General features: G+C 41.3%; 1 protein-coding gene across 11 annotated transcripts in view; it reads right to left on the bottom strand.

The window, feature by feature from the left end:
• The window catches only part of LOC146811304 (C-terminal-binding protein 2), a 102081-nt gene extending 88305 nt beyond the window's left edge, over positions 1–13776 (bottom strand). For 4 of the 11 annotated variants that reach the window (XM_085618397.1, XM_085618402.1, XM_085618393.1 and 1 more), the window contains exons 1-2: positions 12974–13110; positions 4146–4243 (exon numbers count right to left, since the gene is read on the bottom strand). The gene's annotated coding sequence lies outside the window, so the exon portion shown is untranslated. Of the gene's footprint in view, positions 1–4145; positions 4244–10031; positions 13111–13533 lie in introns of those variants that run through there. The other 7 variants (XM_085618396.1, XM_085618394.1, XM_085618403.1 and 4 more) reach the window with 7 other exon arrangements.
• Positions 13777–14197: the final 421 nt, after the last annotated feature.

Below are 14197 nucleotides of genomic sequence, written 5' to 3'. Positions count from 1 at the left end.
ACTAACTTGAGTATGGTAGTATCTACTTTAACATCTGCCATACCATTGGGGACTCCCTGGACTGTGCACACTATACATCTTTTTTGATACAGTATATACAGAGCCAGCTTCCTATAGTTCCTTAATGCAATAATTAGGATCTCTCTCTCCACGTCGATTTATTCAAAGTAGAGGGAACAAATAAGGTTTCCTTACTCAGACTCTTTGGAATCTATCCTGCTAGAGCTAATTTCTTCATGTATTTGTCTTTGGTGCAGGCTCTAGAGGATTACTCCCCCCCCCCCTCCCTCTTTTGTTTGCCCTAGGTGTCAAAACGGGAATTCTCAGGTGTTCCATGTCGTAATCATCCAGGGGTCTAGTGTCATCATCCGTTGCTTGCTTATCCACGACTAAGCTGGGCCCTGCACAGAGCTTAGCAAAGTGCATTCCATGCAGCAGCCATCTTGGCCTCTCCCACATGATAAGAGGACTCCTGCTGTTGTGGTTAACCAGAAAAAGTCAAAGTTGAACTGCCTAGAAAGATAAGAAGCTTTCCCCTGGCATGAAGGAATATGGGCAAAAGGACCAACTGATTTTCTGCAAGGAGGAAGAAAGTCACAGAGGAGCAATAGCCTTCCTGTAGCACAGCTAGATAGCTGTTGTGTCAAGCTGTGGTTAGATTCTAAGCCTAAAAGTCCAGTTCACAAGTAGGGTTTGCAAAGTCCAGAATACATAGCCATGGAAGGGGGACAAAATAATGTAAAAAAGAAAAAACCCTGAAGTAGCCATCAAACCCTATTCTGAGGCTTTATTTTCAGCCTCAGGAATCACAAATATGCACTTACCCTCACAAAGCTATAAAGCTGGAATAATCTTTCCAACTTATGCTACATATGTGAGAAGTCATCTGCCACTGCCTTTAACTAGTTATAATAAGCTCCTTGTAGATGGAAAGTATTTTCCCTTGAAAGCTGGCCTTTCTTTTAACCACTGTTTACACCAAGGGTGTTCGCAAACATTTTCCCCAGGGGTCACAAAGTTTGGCCTGTGATGTGACCAAGGGCTGTATTGATGCTAGCACAGTGACGGAGTTATGGCAGAATGGTGAGTGTAGGGGGCTGTATTACGGTACCATGCATGCCTTTAGCGCACCATCTATACTATGCATGTGTCATTACCACGCATGCTTTTACAACGAATATTCTGGAAAAAGGCATATATGCCTTTACCACACATGCTTTTACCATGAAAATTTCGCTGTAAAGGCATGGTTGTTGAAGGCATGTGCATGGTCAAAATTTTAAATTAGTTTGTATAATCCCCGTATTGTTAACTTCCTCTCTCCCTTTTGATGGTATAGGCTGTGGCCCGATGGTACTGAGTGGGTTTCTCGTGTATAAACAAAATCCTACATTCGATCCCGATATCTGCTACGAACGTTCTATTTTTCTTTAAAAAAAAATGCAAGTGCTCTTTGTTTAATGTTCTAGTCTTTAACCATTTTTCATAAAAATATACTAGTTATTTACGCATACTGTTTGCATTTTTCCTTTACACCCCGAGCACCGCGGGTTTTCCTGCCTCTTCATTTGCCTGTGATCGATTTTTAGCTATGTCATAGCTCCATCTAGTGGCTGTTTTTCCATAGCCGATGCATAACAATTCCACATTTTTAAAACAGGTTAAAGATGCATTCTTCTAATCGAAAAAGAAAAAATACCCACCCTTACTCCTGATCAAAAAAAAATGTATATATCATTTTTATATCTTTTTTATAACAAACACTGAAGCATAGCGCCAACCCTAAAGCATGGTGCGCGCACACCTTCAACAAGCATTTGCAATGCAATAGGTCTCGCATTTGCAAGAGTTTGAGCTATTGGCATTGTAAATGACAATGCCTTTTATTTATGTATTTAGAAAACCTGCAAGTATTGAATAAACAGGCACTTTGTACTTATAGTCCTTGCTTATGAGAAGCAAGGCTGCTAGTAAAAGAGGCACAGTTACTGCCAGCCTTGCTTCTCATAAGAAAGGACTATAAGTGCAAAGTATGTATTTAAGCACTACTTGCAGGTTTTCAAAAAACAAATAAAAGGCATTGTCATTTACAATGCCAATAGCTCAAACTCTCACAAATGCGAAACCTATTGCATTGCAAATGCTTGTTACAGCGTGTTTCTATGATGATATTCTTTCTAGAAACCATGCAAGCTTGCGGTTACTTGTACATTGGAGCGATATAGTTTACTATTAAAATATTCGAACAATAAAGGAGTGGAAAAAGGTTATAAAATTCAAATGAAGTAAAGCTCGATTTGAAGGCAATGGACTAGCTGCGCGAACAATAACTAAGCAGTAAAAGGGTATTTTTTCTTGGGATGACTGGGCACAGAAAACAGCATTGAACTTTTAGACACACCAAAGTATTTTTATATAACACATGGACTTTTATTGTTGATATTATGCAGCAGCAAAATATAAACAGTTTGTCAAATATTAATAATACTATCGATCAGCTGTGACTTCAATAGTATTGCGGGCTTTCCGAGTGACAGCTCCACCATGGCAATATAGCATCTTTCGGACACTGGTAATTTCATTAGATATCCATTGATCTGACTTGTATGAAAAAGATATTTCATGTTCTCATTCTTGGGTGGATATGGACTATTGGAACATTTGCATTCCACGGCCAGCGCGTTGCCAGGTGCGCTCCTCCTTCAGTGATTGGATGGGAGCCCTGATTCCACTAGACTGCAAATTTACAAGTCAAGGCACAAATTCGAGGACCATAAAAATAGCGCGGCGTCCTCCTTGATGCACCGCGCGTGGCACAGGCGGTCCACCGATAGAATCAATCTTGAACCAGCATGTGTTAAACTAAATTGGATTTATCTGGTTCTGCTTCAGGTCCTGAAAACCTCACAAGAGCAGGCAGAATTAGAAGGAAATTAACTACAGGCAACACGAATAATCGCATCTCATCTGTTCTTTGTGGCAGTGCTCATTGCTAGTCAAGCGGATGTGCCCCGTTTCTCGTCTGGAGCGGCTGCACGTTGTTAACACCTTAATTAACAGGCTGTCTCCGCGTGCACATCTCCTGTCCGCGCAGGCACAGCGAGCAGGAGACAGGGATGGACAGGAGATGTGCATGCGTACACATCTCCTGTCCCCTTTCGGACTCAAAACCCACGACAATAGATCTCGCCAAGGCGAGCAGCGCATGCGCTGCGTCGTCGGGCGAGACCTAAAAACCAACCATAAACACTAAAGCGTACCTTTAACCAAAAACACTAAAGCATAGCGCCAACACTAAAGCATAGCGCAAGCACGCCTTTACCAGGCATATGCCTTTATCATTCATTCCTTTACAACAAAATTCGTGGTAAAAGCATATATGTGGTAATGGTATATGCGTGGTTATGACCGCGTTGTAATGGCTATTTCCCATGTAGGAGAAGGAAAGCATATACATCTAGTGGCTGAATTACACAATGCGAGACTAGAAAACCCGGGATTAATCGCCGCTTCCCCACATTGTGTTATCCTAGGCAATTGTTTTATTTCACTTTCCTTCATCATGATTGTATACAAGAGGACCTCCACATGTATGACTTAAGGATGTGCACTGTGCAAAAGCTTCTCTCGAGTTTGATTTAATAAACTATAATGCTGTGCATGTATAATAGGAGGCCAGGCCACCTAAAGAGTGCACATACCTGGCTTGCCTCTAAGTTCACTATTGGCATTGTCAGGATGGAGGAAAGAATTAATATTTCTGAATTTATGTTTGAAATCTATCACTTTAAAAATACTTCTTAATGCTCTGATATGATCTGAAGCACTAAGGTGAAATGGTTCTGCATGTTAATGAAATACACTTTTTGAATTTAAGAGACCATATTAGAATTTTACACTTTTGCTACAAGAAGTCTTTTAAAAAGGAGTTTCTAAAACTAAGCAATGCCAACACAACCTAGTTACTTCCTTTCTTTAATCTTCAACTAACGTTTAAATAAGGGATTGCCTGTTTATTTAACATATTTTTATTGTTAGCGCGGAGTCGAGTAAACAGTAAACCAGTGCTACTGTTGACCAGGTGGCCACATGTAAAGGTCAGGAGGGCCGCACTTTGAATATCACTGCTTTCCACCATCACTTACCGTCCTGAATGTCTGCCTTTCTGCTCTGACAAAGGTGATGTTTGTGAACTCAGAACCGCCAGATCCCTTCCACAGTTAGCCAAATTTGGAACACTATACTGATATAAAAATAAAAAAAACACATCAGTATATAATAGTTCAACATCCTGTGATGTATGACAAAACTGTGGGGAACTGAAGGACTGGGACAGGGCACTACACAAAAATTGCTATGTAGTCAAGAGAAAAAAAGAAAAAAAAAAAACACTAAAATAGCTACTTCAGAAACAAAATATTAGCTACAAAAACATTACAATTTTATATGTAATCACAAAATCATGTTCAAGAAACCAATTCCAGCAACTCTTGACCTTCAATCATGCATGGAATGCATTGATCCAGGAACATACAGTGAGCGGTGATATATCAACAGGAAAAACTCCCTTTTCATAGCAATATTTCCAAGCAGCTTTCCTAAACTTGATTCAGGGCTTTTAATTGTAAGAAAAGAGTATGGTCAACCTCGGAATAAGAACACTTTTCTCTGAAACAAAATCGACAGCAATAATTTGCAATAAGAAATACACACCCCCCTCTAACACTAAAATACTCAAGGATAACAAGCCATTTCCAATTCAATTTTACGAGCTAGCTAAACTGTAGGTCCCCTTCTGATAAATTGCTTGCATTGATATTAAATGAGGCCCATAAACCAATACAATTGATAAGATTGTCTTAAACGTAAGGCAATGGAGTCAGCTAGCAGACAATGGTGGTGGAGAGAGCGACAACCCCTTGGTACCAAGATTAAAAGAATCAATGACTCTCCCCTGCCTGGTGGCCACTGCGCATGCCAGAACTCAGCTTGTGGCCACGAACATCAGGAGGAACGTGAAATGGGAAGTAGTGGGATCTTCACCCAAGGGAATTAGGGCTGTATACACATTCCTGGCCACTCATAATGGTAATATATATGCTAATTGGGAGGGGTGTTGTGATACTAGTAGAGCACAACATTGTATTTGCCAAGTTGAGGAAGCTCCTCACCAAGGAGTCAAGGTGGCACCCAAAAACAACGCAGACCGAAAAGGATGGTTCAAAGGCCAATAGAAAAAAGAAAATCTGTTCCAAGACATAAAGGGGGGGGGGGTGAGAGATACGCAGACTATAAGGGGAAACTGGGCCATTTACCGGGCTAGCTTAAGAGAAGCAAAAAGATCTTGGAAAGACAGCATCTGGTCTGACCTACCGGATGCTGCTTTAGCTAGTGACCAGAAAAGATTTATGGGCCTTGGTCTCCAAGAGTGATGGGAGGTCAGGCAATCCCGCTGAAACAGCTATCCTACCATTTTGGGAGTCTGTTCTCTTCCACCCACGCCTCCGAGCCTGGCTGTGTGTGTAGGGGCCACTATGACAAAGCCTCAATTCTCCCCCCCCCCGTAGTCTTCACCAGAGAGGAAACTGCACGAGCAGTGGTCTTATTCCAGCCCGGGAAAGCTCCGCTGCTAGATACAATTCCTGCAGATGTGTTAAAAATCAGACCCAGGTGTGTGGGTCCCTATATTAATGTGGTTTCTAACGCCATTGCAATGGGAGGGGGGTGATCCCTCCATCATGGAAAGGGGCGGAGATTATGCCTATCTTTAAAAAGGGGAATCCCAGTGTGCCCGCCAACTACTGCCCTATCAGCCTGATTGACAACCTATAAAAAATCTATTGCAAGCAAGTGCTGGGGCAGTTATTGGATTGGTGTGAAGAAAACCACATTCTTTCTGGGCTATAAGCAGGATTCAGGCATAAGACCATTGAGGATGACCAGGCCTTTTGCTTTCTCTTGGCAAAGTGGAAGGCAGTGGACATGACGAAGGGTGACCTTTACGTGGTATTTATTGACCTCGGCACCCCGTTTGAACTTGTGTCTCAACGAATGTTATGAGAGGTGCTTTGGAGGATGGGGACCCCCTGATCTCGTGCACTTGATCCAGTTGCTCCGCGAGGGGAACTAAGCTAAAGTAGATGCAGTGTGAAGGGAGAATCAACTAAGGCTTATTCCTATAAACCTAAGTGTGCTCCGGGTGTGTGTACTTGACCCAACCCTCTTCCTCTATATATTAACAACTGTATTGCCTACCTATTAAGTTGTGCCAATGAATCCACAACACTGGCAGAAGTAAAAATGCCAGCACTCCTCTTTGTGGACTTGCTGCTGTCCAAAACTGGTAGGGGCCTTCAAAACTTGATTGATAGTTTTAACCGATTTTGTGGAGAGTTTGGTCAGGAAAATTAATAGGCCAAATATATGACTTACACCAAGAGAGGCAGAGCGAGAGGTGTTATTAAGGTGGGACCTGAAACACCAGAAAGAGTCCAAGAATTAAATTATCTGGGCATCAGGCTGGCAGACAGGGGTACCTTAATTATGTAACATCAAACTGCAGTCATACATCAATTTTCCAAAACAGCAGCTTGGTCTCCTTTCCCCCAGCAATTGAAATTTACAAGCCACAAGCTAATGTGAGGCGGGGGCGCACAATATGGGGCAGAATTATGGTTCCACTGCAAAACGATGCCTTGAGTACAGCAGAAAATATTTCTCTCAGTGGCCTCTTGTGCTTAGAGAAAGCCATGCCATTGCTCCCTCTCCACCTAGTTTGGGGGGGGGGGGGGGGAAGAGGGGATCAACAAAATATCTGCACAGATGGCATTGAGACCTTTATTGTTCTGGGTTCGCAAATGGAGCACCCACGAACTGTGCCATCTTAGAGATGGCTTGCAGGAAGTCATTAGGGACAACGGGGTGGGGAAAATAAGATGGCTGGGGTTGCTTAAAAATGCCTGGATTGAGCTGGTGCTAGAGAACATTTGGAGCGAGCCCCAGTCTATTTCTCGAGGAGACGCTATCAAAGTCAAATAATTGGTCCAAGGGAAAGTTATAAGCAGTAGGGACCATTCATCCACGCTAGGTTGCCCAACAAGTGCTTTCCTTCGTCACAACTGCGCAAACAAGGCAGAGGAATTTCTGGATGTTTTCCGCCCGCTGCGCGACTGATCCCTTTTCCCCCAATTTAGGTATGGGACACTCCGCAGAAGCTTTTATTACTAACTGGGTGAAGCGGAAACCGGGATCTGATTGCTGTCTTATTGTAAAACTGATCAAGAAAACAAGGAGCACTTTTTTTTTGCCATCTCTGTCAATTCCAGAAACAAGTGGATTTTTCCTTTGTGTAGATCCCTTAGCCTACAAATTAGAGTTGAAGCTTACAGAATATGCAAAAGTGCTACCTCCTCAATTGTCAATTGTGGCTGTATCTAAATTCCTCTACATAGCCTGAGAATTTAACGTCCAAGCACTAGGCCCAGCACAAGCAGCTATGCCCTAAATGATTTCTGTGAAAGACTGTTTTTGTGGATATTTCAACTGCCTGATGATGTACTGTATGCGATTTTACAATTTGATTTTTTTTTTTTTATTGCATTTATTGTTTTGAATGTGTCTTAGTGTTTTACCTATGTATCTTTGATGAGGAGACTTAGGTCTCAAACCAACAATAAAATGGTCATTGTAACATACTGCTTTTCCAGACCTGTAGCCAAACTACCATTAACATTTGTCAATCTTCCCTCTTGATGACAGCAACCCTTGTTTCTGTTTCTATGTATGATGTGGTCTAATCTCAATCTCTTTTAGTGTTCTTGTGATGGTAGGATATATACGGATCACTGACAAAATAACGAGAAGGAGAATATCGACCTACCAAAATATCGAGGAAAAAATATAGAATGCTAAAATATCGAACACCTATCTCCAAACAGGTAAGTACAAAAATATAGAATCCAAAATATCGTTGTAAAAAATATAGTTAGTCAAAATATCGAATTTTTTAAATTTCTTAAAAGTAATATAAAATTAATGAAATACATATAATTAACTGAAACATACTTATATGACTTTAACATTAATAAATAATTAATGTAAGTAAAATTATATATATATATATATATATATATATATATATATATATATATATATATATATACACACATATACACACACACACGTAACAATTAAAAAATATTCAATATTTTTTGCGTAGGATAGCGGGCGGGTAAAATTTACTATTACCACTCCAGTAGGTGCAACAGTAGGGAAAGCGTTGGATAGCGGGAGGGTAAAATGTACTATTCCCACTCCAAAGAGTGCAACAGTAGGGAAAGCATTGGATAGAGTAGGGGTAAAAATTACTATTCCCACTCCAGAGTGTGCAACAGTAGGGAAAGCGTTGGATAGCGGGAGGGTAAAATGCACTATTCTCACTCCAGTGAGTGCAACTGTAGGGAAAGCATTGGATAGCATAGGGGTAAAAATTACTATTCCCACTCCAAAGAGTGCAACAGTAGGGAAAGCGTTGGATAGCGTAGGGGTAAAAATTATTATTACCACTCCAGTGAGTGCAATAGTAGGGAAAATAATCATTTAATATTTTATTAAAAAGAAATTAATTATTAATACCAAAAAAAGTATTAAAATTAATTACCAATCACACAATATTTAATAATTAATTATAAATACCAATAAAAAATGTGTTTAATTAATTACCTATTAATAATTACCAACCAATTAATTTTCAATACCAAAAATTAATAAATACAAATACTACCAATTAATAAATTAATCAATATACAAAAATTATTTCAGTAATTATTTACAATTCAATTACTTCCCACCATATTCCCCTATAAACCCACAACCCGCTACAGAAGTAAAACGCAAAACTAAATTTAAAAAAATTATTAATTCCTAAAAATTATTATTTAATGTACTATAATTAAATTACTTCCCCGTCCTAATCCCCTATAAACCCACAACCCGCTACGGAATTAAATTACACAAAAATTAAATAACATAAAATTCATTACTTTAAAAATATTCAAACATACATTCCAAAATTGATACATACTTTCAACACATATACTAACACTTAAAACACTATAAAAAAATAAAAAAACGATATTTTTAACTATATTATGACTGTCGATATTACTTACTTCTATATTATTTAAATCGATATTTCGTACCTGATTTTCGATATTCTTCACCACTATATTTTGGCAATTCGATATTCTGTCCATTCTATATTAAAAACTCTATATTCTGTCCAGTCGATATTTTTTATTCGATATTATGTCTGTTTACCATATATACACACAACAGTATTATACTTGGAGTCTCTGTGCGTTTACAGGGTCCTCACAAATGTAGTGTTTTATTTTCTTCAATAGTACCCAAATCTGTCTGTGGCACCAGGCTGTTAACTATTAGAAGATGAACACAAGTAAAGGAGAATATTGGTATATGGGCATGTGGAATGGGACTTTTCATTGGATTGAGGGGACCCTGCCTTGGCCCTTTCTTCATCTTTTTCCTAGTCTACTAGGAGAGGTCCAAAATGACTAGTGCACTAGCTCTCCCTTGAATCTCCAAATACACCGTTCCAGTGAAGCTTTTAGTAGGACTGGGTGGTAAGCCTTTTCATCGAAAAGTAACTGAATGAGGTGGCCTTCAGGTACATGATTTTTCCAGGTTTACAGCTCCGTCTAGGCAGCATCCAGGGGGTATTTTGTGATGACCCTATGTAGGCCAGAGGATCAGCATAAAAACCCCTGGTTCTGAGAAAGTGGCGTGGCTCGACCCGAAAACGACTCAAAGAAGTGCCTCCCAAGCACAGGATTTTTGCATGAAACAGCTCATCATTTTTATGGATATTATTGGATAAAGGTCAATCATCAACCAAACCAAAACAAAAAACACATAGGAGGACAGAAGCAGCAAGAATGTAAAAATTACTTCATTACTTCTCAAATGTGTTGACAAGTTTTTGTTCAGACATCAAGGCGTTTTGCACTTACTAAAGATCACTTAGCAGTGGCACAGGAGGCGTCCACATGGAAAGGCACTGACCTTGCGGTATACATTTTATTTTGTCTCACAGTCTGGATAGCTAAACAATGAATAGATGACAGCTCTTTCACCAGTTAAGCTAAATCTTTGTGAACATTTACTTGAAGAGGTTTGCTGTAAATCGTTCTTTTGTTTTCCCACACCTAAACTTCTGAATTTTACTTTCCTAAGAACTGGCACGCGATTAATAAATATTCTGTATTAAACGGATGGGTTTTAAACTACCATATGAGTTCAATGTGATACCTGGTTAAATGCTTTTTGCAAAGATGTAAAGCCTAGCAGTATATATGAGAGCTAAAGGAACTTATCTAAATGAAACCTTCAGTACCTTACAGAAGAGCTGACACTCAACAGCTACAACAAATACTCATCAGGAACCAGCAATCAGGTACTTCATTTTCCATACCGTTTGTTTCAATGTTCTTCGAAACTACTACGAAAGCTAAAAAAGCTGGCAACACAGAAAATAAATGGACTATGCAAAAGATATGCTCCCCTTCCATAGCACCCCAGAGAATATCTCTTGACTTGAATATCATATCATGCCTGCAGTATTTATTGAGTGTCTTTAATAAAATACCCACACATTACACACGTGGAAGATTCATATATCTTGCTGCTGAACATCTATGTCTCAAAGGTGAAGTTGGGTGCCATCATCACCAAAACTACTACTACTACCACCCACTAAATCGACATTCATACAGGGTCATATCTGGGCTACTCGCTGGAACACTCAAAGGCATAGACAGAGAGATGATCCATCAAGTAAAGAACACCATGGAAAGGCTGGAGCTGCCTTTTCCCCACTGAAGCATTTGTGGCACCCTAAAAAGGTGTTCTGTGTCGTCCAGAGTAGAAGACAAGTGAGCGCATCGACCTTCTCTTTTACAAGAGACAAGACTGATGGAAGGTCACAAGGACGAAATCACTATGTAGGATCAACGTTACTAGGTTAATTCTATTCTCATCCTCGTTGATTGAGTGTCCACGGGTCCCCTTGCTTAACCAACCTTAACATGTCCTAGCTGTGTCAAGTGCAAACACAAGCAAAGCACGCTCGAAACTATTTAGCTTCATCTTAATTAGACAGGCTTTACAAAAGAAACAACCACTGCTGGAAGTGGTGGATGCTTTAACATCCATGCCTGATGGGGCCGCCTTTACGAGTAGCTAGCTTCTTCTTGAACCACTCACCTCTAACATCTAATAACAAGCAACAAGGCTGCAACAGAGGAGTAAAGGATTACACTTCGGGAGTACTTTGTCAACAAATAATTCTAACAGTACTCGAAATTGAATCGGAGGCAATCCAGTGTCACAGTTCATTGCGTCTTTCGGGCACGGAACGTATTCCGAAAAGGGCTTCTAATCAAGAGATCTTCGACAAAACCGGATTACTTACGGTTCGGCAATCTTTATGGTCACGTGCGGAAGAAACCACCGCAAGGGCTTATTCCGCACAGACCCGGCGAAGGACATACGCAAATATTTCTAAAGGGGGGGGTACACATTCCTGCTTAAAGGTACAAGAAGCATTTATCTTTAATAAAGACTTACAGTAAAACGAAATTGTTTGCCGGTGGCTATAATCACTGGAGTATTTTTTGCTCACTGCTACCACGGTAAAGGGAGGTCAATATGTTCTACTACTAGAGGAAATGGTTAAATTGTGAGGAAGTATCTGCCGTTCACTTAAATAACACTTAAAATATAGAAGTTAGTCTCTCCTTAACCATACGCGTGTAAAATGCTTTCGAGCACGGATGAGCGCACAAGACACTGAACCCCACTGGCCTTCAGTTCCTAACTGACTAACTATTGGGGTTCAGTTACACTTGGGTATCGCCTTGCTGAATGACAAAGGTTTCTAGAGCCGAAATCATGTCGCAGGTTAATCACTGCACTAAAGAGTTGTCTCTGCATGTCTAATCAACCCCACAGGCTCACCTCGCCTGGGTGGCGAAGGTTTGACAGCAACAAATGCTTTTGATTGGAAACACAGTTACATGGGGAAACACTTCAGAAATGAACAGCAGGAAAAATAGCGACGGTCAGGGACCACGACCATAAAGAGGGTGCAAGATAACTTATCCTTTCGTGACAACCAAAAACACTTGCAACAGGGTACATTGCACTCGACTAGGCATACACAAGGACGCTGCACCTGCAAGTTACCTATAAAAGAAATTTAAGATTTGTATCTATAAGGAGCAAATTGTGACTGGTTTCTCATAGAGCACTTGATGCCAATTTTGAGGTTAGCAAGTGCTTTAACAAACGTTACGTCTGCCCAATTCATTAGTACTCATTGTGTATTAAAGACTGATTTTGAACCACAGTACTATAATATACGCTTGCTCGTCTACATTACATATCTCCCCTCCAGTGCTTCCATACGAAACCTGGTCACCAACGCAATAATTGTCTCCTACAGCTTCTCCAAAACATCCAACCCGTCACACAACCGAGAAACCTTGTTACCTATCCTCGGTCATCTGGCAGCTCGGTATAGCTGATCATCTTATCTTTTAGGGCATCCTATTATCTATGTTTCTGGTAACCACGGCCCACCGGCACTAGAATCTGTCACATTTTGCCCCACGCTGTGGTTGTATTAGGATGCTAGGCCGTTACTTAATAACAAGACAGAGGTCAACCCACTCTTTTGGTGCCCTCTCGATAATACCGTATTTGACCCCCCCCCCTTATTATTATGTGTGCTCTATCTCCCCGTGCAGCAGGCCTTGGCTCAGACTCCCCTCCCTCGCGCTTCCCCCCCTCAGTTTATCACCCAAGTAGGGTGCATTCGGTACCGCGCACTTGGCCCCCGGGGCTCCATTGTCCATCTCGCTCCCACGGTGCCCCAGTCCCTCATCCTCCTCACCTCGGGCCGCGCTCTCGCTCTCCCCCTCCTTCCCTTGGTAACAGGAAGTGACGCGTGAAGCGAAAAGAGCGCAGGACAGCGAGAGAAACTAGAAGGCAAGAGAGGCTCTGGCATACATAGAGGGACGTTGTCAACCGACCGCACTTGCGCAGAGGAGAGATGTCAGGACTGGAGGAAAGAGGAGGAGCTGTCTGAAGGGAGCGCTAAGGGCGAGGAGGAGGAGGAGCCGCTAGACAAGAGAGCGAAACCGGACCAAGAGAGAAGAATTACGGGTGTGGACTCGGGGTGGAAGGGACTCGTGTAGCCTTGAGGCGGGAAAACAATTATAAGAGATCCATGATATGGGCGGCTCCTTTGTTAATAACTTGCAGTTAAGGATGACGTCAGGATATACATGCTAATAATGTTTGTGGTATATTGTTCTTTAATGTCGGGCATAGTTGGTATTTTTCTTCAACACATTGATACGCTTAAGCGGCTGATCCATGGATTAGGCAGTGGCAGTCGTAGGTTCGAACGTAGCGTTCATACTTAAGTTGCTTTAAAATTTGCTCGCTCACATTTTAACACTCGAATCCACTAGATTCCCAATTGGCTGGTCGACATCCCATACTCAATGCAGAATTTTAAAGGCATGTCCTAATCCATTCCTCGTGAGTCGCTAAAACAGCAACGCCTTTCAAATGCTGTACGATTATCCGCAACATGTTTCGTTGACTGACTGCTTCTTAGCGATGGCTTTAGTAGAACAGTACCAGATCTGCGGGCCTGTCTTGGCTCAAAAAGACGAGCTAGTCAGAAAGGTGTGACATGTAAGTCACACATGTATCATGTCACAAGATGGGCAGTGTGAGAGCTGCACAGGACGCTAGTGCGCCACCTTTTGACAGCCTCCAGTGCTACGATGTCCAGGCAAGAGACCCCATAGCTGGCAAATTTGAGTTCATGTACGTGCGACGATTTTATGGTTTCAATTTGCCAGTGAATGATATTTGCTAGCAAGATGTATGTCGCTTTATAGCAAACTAAATTGTTGAATTGCGACATAAGAATGCAGTGCACCTGTAACTGGAATCGATGGAAGAAGTATAACCACTGGTGCCCCACCAGAGGGTTGGCCCAAGCCTGTACAGTCGTTGATCTTTATGAGAGGGATTGCAGCTACAGCTACAGAAATAATCACGAAGGGCATCTTGCCTTAATAGGAGTTGTCCTCAGCGCCAT

The sequence above is a fragment of the Triturus cristatus genome, chromosome 7, assembly GCF_964204655.1.
Source record: "Triturus cristatus chromosome 7, aTriCri1.1, whole genome shotgun sequence".
Lineage (NCBI taxonomy): Eukaryota > Metazoa > Chordata > Amphibia > Caudata > Salamandridae > Triturus > Triturus cristatus.
This window is presented reverse-complemented; position numbering and strand designations above follow the sequence as displayed.